This window comes from Amblyomma mixtum, chromosome 7, assembly GCF_055824585.1.
Source record: "Amblyomma mixtum isolate Tamu chromosome 7, ASM5582458v1, whole genome shotgun sequence".
In the NCBI taxonomy this organism is placed as follows: Eukaryota; Metazoa; Arthropoda; class Arachnida; order Ixodida; family Ixodidae; genus Amblyomma; species Amblyomma mixtum.
Window position 1 is genome coordinate 121,843,076 of NC_143018.1, and position 10,768 is coordinate 121,853,843.

Here is a 10,768-nt window from a genome sequence, read left to right on the forward strand (position 1 = left end):
CCTGACGTTCAACACCAGCACACTGCCGGATACATTCCCAACCCTCGCCGATGTTTCAAATGTCAAAGGTTCGGCCACGGCTCACAAAGTTGTCGCGGTCGGAAAACGTGCGCGAAATGCGCCTCGAAGGATCATTCTGATCAACGTGACACAGCCCCACACTGCGCAAACTGTGAAGGAGACGATGCAGCATACTCCAGGGCGTGTCCGTCCTGGAAAAAAGAAAGAGATAATCACCATAGAGACAAAGGAAAACATTTCATTTAAAGAAGCGAGAAGGCGTTTTGCACTCACCAACTCATTCTCCTTCACAACAAAACGAATCTTCGCCGATGGGGTGCGTGGGCGCGGCGCACCACATCAGGCTTCGGCACCCTACAGGTCACACGCAGTGAGCCTGTGGCGGGGCCATCCGCGCCCCAAGGCAGAGCAGCTAACGCTACTCTGCCAACTCTAAGTCAGGCTGTGCAGACCCCCGGGTTGGCGGGCCTCAGGGCCTCTTCCCACATGTCGAGGTCAAACTCGAACGTGAACGTGCCTTCTGCACTGTCGTCCAGCGCCTCCGCACAGGCGATGGACACGACCCCGGGCAGCCCCGCGCCGTCCACGTCGGACGGTCCGCGGAGCACCCTGGATCGATCAAAAAAAGACAGGCCCCGAGTCATGGGGCCATCAACAACTTGATCTACCTTTTCACCCTATAGAAAAACAAAATTAAGATGGCTTTCATAATACAATGGAACTGTAGAGGGCTTTTAAACAATTACAGTGACATAAAAGACATATTAAGAGCACACGCTCCCGTCGCCTTATGTCTGCAAGAAACAAATTTTGGTCCCCAAAAAAAGAACTTTCTTAAGAATTACGCTGTTTTCCGCTGCGATCGGGAGCAGACGAGCAGGCTGTCGGGAGGCGCAGCCATCATAGTGAAAAACGGTGTCCCGGCTCGAGAGCTTAAACTAAAAACAAGATTCGAAGCTGCCGCAGCCACTCTAGTTGCTCATAAAACCATTGCAGTGTGCTCACTAAATATAGATCCGCACTTTAAGTTAACACTACATGATTTAGAGGATCTTTTAGAGCAGCTACGAGAGCCACACCTGGTAGTTGGAGATTTTAATGCACATTAATGTTTTTGGGGAAGCGAGAAAACTAAGGCTAGAGGCCATCTCATAGATGATTTTATTTCATGCAATGACGTCTGTTTACTGAACTCTAATAAACCCACATACTGCTCCCCAACCTCGGGAAAAATGAGTGTTTTAGATTTGTCTTTGTTCACCGTCTGTTTTTAGCGATTTCGACTGTAGTGTTTTAGACAATCCATATGGAAGTGATCATCTCCCTGTCGTAATCAGTCTCTCATCCTCGCCAACAGTGGTTCCCACAAAACCACGGTGTTGGAAGCTATATTTAGCTGACTGGCAGCTTTTTAGAGCAGAAGCTACATTAGAGAAAATAGATTTAGAAAATATTGACATCAATGAAAAGTTCACGAATTGTTTCTTAGCTGCCGCATATTTAGCTATTCCTCAATCTTCTAGAATAGTAAAACAAAATCACAAATACTGGCACACTAAAGAATGTAAAGATGCAAAAAACAAACAAAACAAAGCCTCGGTCATTTTTCGGAGATATCCAACACATGAGAATTTCATAAACTTCAAAAAGGCAAGAGCAAAAGCACGATACACTAGACGCAACGCAGAAACGGCATCATGGCAACAGTACATATCCTCCATAAACAGCTCAATATCATCAAATAAAATGTGGGAGCAGGTGCGGAAATCCACAGGAAATTTTACTCCTTTCACATTTCCAATGCTAACAACACCCGGTACTCAAACAACATTACAAGAGCAGACCAACATATTGGGTGAGCATTTTTCCACAGTTTCAAGCTCATCCAAATACACACACACATTTCAAAAGCACAAAACAATTGTAGAAAAACAAAAACTTCCCTTCAGAACATGCATATATGAAGACTACAATCAGCTGATTACAATGCAGGAACTACACACAGTACTAACATCCGGTAAAAAGACAGCACCAGGCCCAGACAATATACATTATGCCATGCTTGCTCACCTCTCTGAGACTGCCATAGAGGCTCTCCTAAAATTTTTCAATAAAATATGGATGAGTGGAGAAATCCCCCAAGCATGGAAAGAAGCAATCACAGTACCCTTCCTAAAACCTGACAAACCACCACCTAGTCCCACCAGTTACAGGCCAATAGCACTCACTAGCTGTATAGCAAAATCATTCGAAAGCATTCTAAACATCAGACTAACCTTCATACTTCAGTCCCAGCAACTTTTAGATATACACCAATGCGGGTTTAAAAAGACATGTTCCACAACCGATCACCTTGTTCGCTTTGAGAACACAGTCCGGGAAGCGTTCATCCACAAGCAACACTGTATCGGGTTTTTCTTCGACCTGGAGAAGGCTTACGATACGACATGGAGGTTCGGTATCCTCCCTGACCTAGCGGACCTAGGAATCCGCGGCAGGATGCTGAGCTGTTTGAGCGACTTCCTAACCAACCGCACGTTCAGAGTCCACCTACACTCTAAGAACTGATACTCTCTATGATAGAGTATACCGGCTACTGCACTTTCTTTAGCAGCTGTTTACTCCGCCTAAATTCCCTTAGGAGTGAAACGCCTCCTCGGTAAAGAGTGAAACTGCGAGCGCACTCCCTCTAGGGCCTGAGGGAGTTGAAGGTTGTTTATTTTCTTAGCTTTTGTACTGCAGCGGAGCCATATATATAGTGACCTGTGACTCGCATCTCATGCAAACTAGTGATAAGCAAAAACAAGAAAGTGCGCTGTGCTCCGCCCACAGAGTCAGACCTTGTACATAATCGATACGTGCAGTGTACACTTTGGAGATTATTGAGTTGCATTCATACAGCATATTTGATTTGATTTCAATGGATTTTACGTCCCAAAGCAACTGCACTGACATCGCGACATCCCAAAGCGAAGTGCACTAACATCGCGCAGTGCATGAGGCTTTGGAGTTTCGCATTCATCGAAATGCGACCGTCGCGGGGTTCTGAATAGTCTATACCATTCAGCGAAGTCATGCACTTCCGTAGAATGCGTTTAAGAAGAGACTGTCATGGTAATTGTCGCAATTTATCCTAAACATTAGTTTATTGCTGTGTGAATATATTTTATGCCCTTCGGAACCGCCATTCACATTTTGCAACATCTATTTCAGCAGAACAACCTCCAAGAAAAAGCGGTTCGCAGAAACGAGCGACGCTTCTGTTAAAGGAAAACACTTCTCTCAGATCCCGTAAACCTTCGCGGTCGACGGCGAAACATTAGTCTAAACACTTTATATGGCATTCCTACTACGGTATGAATGATCGACGAGTGCTCTAGGGAAACTACACATCATTTTAATACGAATAATAGTGCATCAGGACCCCAGTTAACTCGTTCGCGAAGGGCGAGTCAACGTACTGTGCACCATGAAATTGCTGTCGATTAAAGATTTACCGTGGCGTTGTGGCGTTCAGATGTTGCCTTTACTGTTTCATCATTTACTGAGCTGTGCCAACTCTAACCAGCCAGCGATCTACCAACTTAGAGAACAGAACTCGCGACATATACGCAGGAAACTGCCGCTGAACTCAAAATGTTAGCATATATAACTACTGAAAAGCATTACCACTCGTCCCAAATATAGGCGAGAGGTAGCGCACTCGGCTCGCAATGCAGAGTTTCCCCGTTCGAATCCTCCCTCCGATTATACTCCTGCAGAGGGAGTGCGCCTAGCAGGAGTGCGGCGACTCTGGAAAAAGGAGTGAAATATGGGACAAGCGTATACTCCATCGAAAAGAGTTCCCCGCACTCCTTTTGTTCTTAGAGTGTAGGCGCAACCTTCTCCAACACTTTTATTCAAGAAACTGGCGTACCCCAGTTGAGCATCCTCAGCACGATCTTATTCATAATCAAAATGAACTCCATAGGAAAAGTAATCCCAAAATCCATAATGTACTCAGTTTACGTAGATGACCTCCAAATAGCATGCACCTCTTCCAGTATACCTACCTGTGTGCGACAAATACAAATAACAATAAATAAACTGGCTACATGGCCAGATAGGAACGGATTTAGATTTTCTCCTCAGAAAACAGTAGCGGGTCTGTTCTCTTTGAGACGAGGCCTACAGGCCGACCCCACACTATATCTGAACCAAACCCCATTACCTGTCAAACAAGAGCATATATTTCTAGGGTTAACTTTCGATAAAAAGCTCACTTTCTTGCCACATATAAACAGCTTAAAGAAAAAGCTTCCCAGGCCCTCAATGTGCTGCACTACTGTCATGAAAACGCTGGGGGTCTGATAGGGCATGCCTGTTACATATATATCGTTCTCTGGTTCGTTCTAAGTTAAGACCGTCCTACATAAAACGACTGGATCCTATCCACAATCCTGGTCTAAGGTTTTCTTCCGGTGCTCACTCCTCCTCCCTTTTTCTCCGTTGTTGTTCTGTTTATTCCTTCCCAGACATAGCCATCAATTAAAAGTGGATCTTCTAGATACCTCAGATGTGTCTCGCATAGAGCGTGCACACCTACTTCTTCGTCCTTTAAATGCTGTTCTATTTCCAGCCATTTCGCTCTCTTTCTACCCCCATGCATGTTTAAGTAACTGATCATGGCGTTAAATTTCTTTTTCGTAGTTTTCTTTCTGGGCCTCCTACAGCCATTTTGTTGGGCTCAGCCGCCATTGTTACATTCACTACTTCGCTTCTACCTACCCTTACGCCCTGAGCCACTGTGAACCCCGTAAAAAAGCTACCGCTCGGCCTCCCAGGCGCCAGCCTATCTCTTCTGCTACCCTTCCACAGAAGCGGATGCCATCTCGTCCAAAGTCTCTGCCCAAACCTGCTCTGTGCACTTCCTTGGTTATGTCTACCACCTCAAAGTCTTTCTCGAGGCTAAACTGCCCTACCTCTAGATTAAGATTCACAACGTCGTTAGCAACCTCTCCATTCCTTCCTTGTACCTTCGGCACTGTACGCAATCCGATCTGCGCTTGCTGTGCTATCGCCCTTATACCGTCAACTCCCTCAGCTAACCTTTTCCCTACTTGTGCAGCGTCACCATTTAGGACATCATTTAGCCCCGCCGCTACCACTAGCAAGTTACGCCTTGCGCCTTACTTTTTGTCTCTCTCAGAACATCGTCCATTGTCCTTCCTGGAAATACCCCGACTGCTACCCGCCCAGCACCCTTTACACGGTCAAGTATAGCTCTTTTGCAGTGCCTCATGTTTGAGTCACAGCGATAAGCACTGATGTACTTTGCCCCTCCATCCTATGTTCCGGATCTTGCTGCCTCTTATCAGCGATTGTGACCTCATTTCCTGGAATTAGCTCGTTCCCCTTCTCAGTATCGCCTTTCGACTTCCTAGCTGCCACCTGTGCGTTGCTGTTCCTGTCTAAACATGTCTGCCTTACTTGCGTATCGCTGTTCATGCCAGTGCATGCCCCACCACGTGGCTGGCGCTGGAATGCCCGCCATTGTGGCTTCCAATGGCGGTGTCAGCCGTTTTTGACTCCAACTGAACAAGCTGTTCTTGAAGCTTGCGCTTCTCTGCCCTCTCTACCTGTAACTCTGTTTCTAGAGCATCCATCCTTAGACCTAATTTGCTGTTCGCCTGTTCAGCCTGTCCAGGCGTGCACCTAATACGCAGACGCTACTGGCTTGAGCGCCTCCTTTGAGGGGCGTTGGCCGCAGGTTCTTAAGTTGGTGCTCCCGATCGCGGTCGTTACTTCACCTTTGCACACAACAATGCCTTCTCTTTTGGTGCGCCGGCGTCTAAAATGTGCTTCGAGGTTTGTGAAAACATTAACGACGGAAAACCGAAAGCTAGAAATAAAAAAAGCTTGTAAGGTGGGGCCACGACATGCATATCTCATGTATTTCGCGCCTTCCTCTGATAACTCTGAGGAAAAGAGAATTTCCTTTGCATTCGCTTTTAGACTTAGCAGCTGGGGGAACGGCTCTGCCTCCTGTTTTTTTTTTTTTTTGACACTATGCGTGCCATCCATGGCCTTCAGCAATGGCTCTACTCGAAGTAGACTCGGCACAGTGAACACTGTAAACACAAATAAGCCCAAATAGGAGTATAAATGGCTAGTGTCCACTTTTAAACTCCTTTTTGAAAATTGCGCAATCGACTTTAAGTTGTAAAAAAGAGGAAATCCTCCTTTTTTACTGCCGTCGCGAAATCGAGGAGTAAAATAAAGCATTTACATGATTTTACTACTTTTCCAAGCAGGAGTATGTCGGCTTCAATACTCCTTCAGGCCCTTTATGCACTCCTTAGTGTCTGCCCGCCGCCTAGTGGCAGCTGCCGGTGCGCTGCACTTGCAGGTGACGACGCCGGCTCTGTCGTCGCTGCCTGCTCGCCTCTGCTTTTGCTGCTTCACGCACGTTTGTCATGTTACAAGACACCGGATCGCCGCAACCTCGCGACAGTGCCGCAGACAGTGCCTGTGAAGCCCCCAGTGTATTCGGAGAACGCTTGGTGTTGCATCGCCTGCGACGGCAGTCTGCGAGAGGCTTAGCCAGCCGAGCTCAGCCGAGCCAACATGGCGGTGTGTGACGCGTCGACCTCCCCGAAGCCGCCAGTTTGCCACCCGCTCCTTTGCGCGCTCTTGTCGTGACGTAAGACTGGACATCATCGACCTTAGCAGCAACGTGCTGCAATGAACGTCTCACTCAAGCCAGCAATATGTGCAGAAGCAGCGGCTAGTCATTCATTGTCTACGCAGCATACAAGTGTTGGCTGCTGCCGTTTCGCCGCGCCGACATGGCGATGTGTGTGTGACGCACCAGTTTTCTCGACATCGTCGGCCCCTCGTTCTTTCGCTGTATTGCAAGAATACTAAAGACTGGATTATCATCGTCGTGTGTTCTGGTAAGCAGTATTAAACTCTCCTTTGATGCCATAGACGCGCATGCACTTAACGCCGCTCCCTTTTCAGTGTGCGTAGACTTGCTGTGAACCACGGGTGCGCCGAGATGAAAGGCTTAACGAGAACAGCAAAACAGCAAAGGCTTCATTGTGGTCCGGTGGAGCCAACTCACACAGCAGGCATGAAGTAAGTATCTGAGAAATTTGTTGTTGCACGCGGCTGAAAAAAAAGAGTGTGGCACTGCAGTCGTGGCTGTTACGCTAACATGTACAGCTGGAAGTACGGTCAGTTCTTCTAGGGACCAAATTTTCTTCATGCGTTCACGCCCCATGAATATGGAAAAGCTGTACAGGCAATGACAGGTGAAAATGCACGGCCTTGGGGTCTGTGAATTTTTGTCACGTTATTACGAACAGTGCTGAGAACCCTGCCCTAATCGGTTGCTTCCTTTCCTGTGTTTTAAGAGGGCCTTGTTATGCAAACAATGCAAGCGATTTTATTCTTTTCAGTCATAGCACAGGACATGACGACGCCTTAGCGCTCACGGAGATTAGCTAAACTGTTACATTTTCCGAGTTGGTGGCATCTTAACGTCGCAGCGATTTTCGGCAGCGGACATGAGGTTTCAACCATACTGAACGCTGCCTTTTCTGGATGGTTAGGCGTCTAGTTCCAAAATGTGGTACCTTGTAAGCTCTTCGCATTTGAAAAATGTTAAAAGAAGTTTCCACTTCGCGTGCAGTTTCCGAACACATTCCATTATGTGAAACTCGTGGAGGCAAGCGTTCCGGTTCAGACTGCTGATCCCAGGAAGGCAGCGAAAGAAAAAGAATAAAGCAGACGCCAGTGTACAAGATCCCCTGCTCGTGCTGGACGTAGTACATTGGCGAAAGCAAGCATTTCCCAGAAAAACTGAAGCAGCACAAAGCGGATGCCAAACAAATGAACAAGGAAGGAAGCGCGGGTTGACAAGACTGACTTCGAGGGAACTATCCTTGCATCAACTGTCTACGATCAGTGACCCGGCGGATGGCTAACCGAAGGCTTAAAAAAAGGCAAGCTGTGACTCACTCGCAGTCACACCTGCTGAAAGAAACCAGTCACACAAGACGACGGACAAGAAGAGTGTACACACCACCGTCGTCTTGTGTGACTGGTTTTTTTCCGTTTACAATGTACCAACTGGCCCGCATTTCAACCCTTCTGGTGAAAGAACCAAGAAGATTCCGAAACATGTTTTTTTTTCATTGGCGTTCTTTCCCGAAAGTATATTCCTTTCCCAGCCAGATAGGCCTGTGTAGAATGTTTTCTTTTGAACCCTGGCCACGAATGTGAGGGCAAAGCTTAACAGAAGACAGGTGGCGGCGGGAGGGTGGGTCTGTTGGTAGCTTTCTATTCCTAACAATGCCTGCTATGTCAGTCACCCTTGCCCTGCCTTTGACCTATACACAGAATGACGACGTCCTGAAAATGCGTAGCTGCGGGCTCTCCCATCAAGGAAATTGCATGTAAGCTTCCGCTGCGTGTATGCAAAGCGCTGTCTTTTGTTTGCATGTTTTGATTTCAGTAATTGGTTCTGATATGGTGCCTGAAAAGCATGAGGAACCTCTGACAAGTAAAAAAAAAATTATATCTCGAGGCCTCTTTCGGTGCAGGAACGCAGCCAAAGGCAGCGCGAATGCGCAGGTGCCTCAGTAAGACCATTTTATTTTTTTAAGTTTTATGCTTTGTGGAAAAAATGTTCCCTATCGATGCTGCTTCCCATTCGCCGTATTGCCTTAATGTTTACGAAAGCGGCTCTCTGGAATTTGTGATTCCCTGAAAACCGCGTTTAGCCGCTGTCATCCGACAGGATACAGGTATGTATTAGCTAGTTGATTACCTACTATGTTCTACTAGCTAATCTTTAGTCATGAAAAACGTTTAAACTTCAATAATACCTACTTTATTTAAAAGTGCACTCTGAACGGCTTTGGGACGTTGACTTCTACACTTGAAGCACGTCATACTTCAAGCTTAGAGGTGCAATTCCTCTGATGCATTTTTTTTTTCTAATCTTTCTTTCAGAAGGAGCCCGTATGTTGACAGCGAAGCATTTCAAGGTTCCCTCCTTGCTTTCAAGTGTGGCATCTCTATTTTCATTCCTTTGGGTATTTAAATTATGTACCCAAAGACAGCGTGGGTTAAGGCACTCTTCTTTTCTACAGGGGCCAAGACGTAGGTTCTCTGTAAGCGTCGAAAGCAAGCTGCCGAACACATGTCTCAAATGTTTTGTACCCAATAAAATATTGTTTGAAATAAATCACTGTAAGTTCATCGACGCATTTATCCTGGAATATCAAGCTCTAAAATGAGCCTTCCATACGAATACTTTATTTCAAATCGGCTTCCGCATCAAGTGAAGTAATATACTCGTCTGGGAATCATAAATGTAACCCTATAGTAAGAAAAATTTCTCGAAAAATTTCCTGCCAGAACTACTTAAAAGGAACAGGCACGTACTCCTGAAATGTACTATAAAAGTAGCTGCAAAGGAGTATATAATACTTCTATTAATTGCCATGCTAACTCCTTTGTGATCACAACTTTACTCCTAAATAAACTCCCGTCTGCAGAGCGGTAACACTTTACTCCTTCTAGCACTCCGAAAGTACCCCTTCAAGCAGAGGAGTAGACGATATACTCCTATTCTGAGGAGTATAAAAACCCCTTTTCGGGAGTGCGCTACGCGATGAGCCATTTACTCCTATCCGGGTGTTTTTCGGTTTGCAGTGAAGGGTTAATAAGCAGCAAGATTGCGACGGCGCTACCTGGGTTGTAAATATGGAATTTCAGAATTTTGCGTCTGCGTGTTCCAGAGACGTCTGGCAACAGTCAGGCTATTGAAAATTTCCGTCTAAACGGTGGTCACATACACGTTACCAGAAAAAAAGCATGCGCGATTTGACGGCTGAGTAGGCTTTGCATAATAGCTAATACTGTGTATCTCAAGGGGAAAAAAAACTGCAAAATCGCCAGCGGAATACAGGCACTCATTATGCAGATTTTAATTTTAATCATTCTTCTCTGATAGCTATGCAGTTTACAATTACTTGGTAATAAGTGTAAGGCGTTGGTCCTGTCTATTTTTTAGTGATTACAAAAGGCAGGGGTTAAAAAAGAGAGCTCGAAACGAGTTTCTTGGTTGATGTTTTTATCTCCTTGACCGGGGTGGAAGCTTCCGGTGAGTGAATGCAAGGCGCAGACCGGGGGTGTCGCTGGTCTGCTTCTTAGAAGTAATAAGGTTCGTGATCTATTCCCCCCCCCCCCCCCCCCCCCCCGATGTGCCGCATGTTTTGACTCGGTAACTCAGAATTCTTTCCTCTCGCTCGATCCGCCTGCCCCCTTCCCGAAAGGCACTGCTTGGTGAAGGCCATTATGCATATTTTATTTTTAATCCTTCATCTCTGATAGCATGCCCCGTGTCCACCACCGGGGCAAATGCCTCCGGCGACCGCAAGTACTTCGCATGCGACTTTTTCAAACAATGTTTTGTTTAAAAGTACGCGAAACGATGAGACTGGTGTCAGTAATGCTGCGAGCATTGCTACAAACTGTCTATATGCATGACCGCCCTTAGCGCGATAATACGCGCACAGAGAGCAGATTTGATATGATTTTTGTCAAGCCACTATCTCAAATTCTCCGACGCGAGCACTTGTTGCGCTCCTCGAATTAGGAACATTCGTAGCCGCGATATTGTGAAATCCAGGGTTCATGGCATATCGCCCAACTCGACCATATTCATTGCCTTCTACTGCTGATGGTGCAAGCA

General features: G+C 46.3%; 1 long non-coding RNA gene across 1 annotated transcript; it reads left to right on the forward strand.

Moving 5' to 3' along the window:
- The first annotated feature begins 6,209 nt into the window (after positions 1-6,209).
- LOC149337371 (uncharacterized) lies at positions 6,210-9,700 on the forward strand. The gene is made up of 3 exons (XR_016284623.1): positions 6,210-6,956; positions 7,024-7,140; positions 9,022-9,700. It is a non-coding gene; the product is annotated as an uncharacterized LOC149337371 (long non-coding RNA).
- The last annotated feature ends 1,068 nt before the right edge of the window (positions 9,701-10,768 follow it).